Genomic DNA, 732 nt, shown 5'->3' with positions numbered 1-732 from the left:
TGCTAATGACAAATTTAGAGAAGGCAGTTTTATATTGTGTGCGAGTATTGTTGAGTGTTAGGGTACAGGTAGGGTGAATGAATGGATGGATGTGGAGGGGCGTAGCACCCACGGCAGGAGCCTGTGTGCCAGAGGTGCGCACTGGCTACCAGAGATCCAAAGATGTGCAACACACACAGAGATGAAAGAAGAAAAGATATTATTTAAGAAAGAGGTCACTTCTCACAGACAGGAAGAGGGGCTGACACTCTAGATGAGTGTGGCTTCCTAGCGGCCCCCCCCCCGCCCCGCACGCTTAAATCCTTTCCTCTGAAGATGTTACAATCAGGTAGTTGTGACTGCAGTGATTTCCTTGTTGACCACCTGCGAATGTCTTGGAGACCCTAAGGGGGGTTCTGGTCACCATGCACTGAGTCAGGAATCTCACCACCCTCAGGAAGTTGTACAATGGGCCGATACTGGTCATGCTTGAGAAATTTGGGATTTTAAAAAGACAAATTACAGTAGGCTGGTATGGGTCATGCTTGAGAGGTCTGTGTTTCTGAAAAGACAGTCAGCAAAGCTAATATCCAGGACATAGCCTCTACTTTCTCATCACTGTGTTAGGGTTTAGGAATAAGATAAAAAATAGTTTCCCACTCTTGGTCTGTTCTTTCATTGAGGAAGAATTAATACCTGCAGTGTGTTACTACTTTATTAAAAAATTTTTTTTGTGTGTGTGTGTCTGTTTTT

This window comes from Carlito syrichta, unplaced genomic scaffold (assembly GCF_000164805.1).
Source record: "Carlito syrichta isolate Samal-C Ts95f unplaced genomic scaffold, Tarsius_syrichta-2.0.1 Scaffold314840, whole genome shotgun sequence".
NCBI lineage: Eukaryota > Metazoa > Chordata > Mammalia > Primates > Tarsiidae > Carlito > Carlito syrichta.
This window is presented reverse-complemented; position numbering follows the sequence as displayed.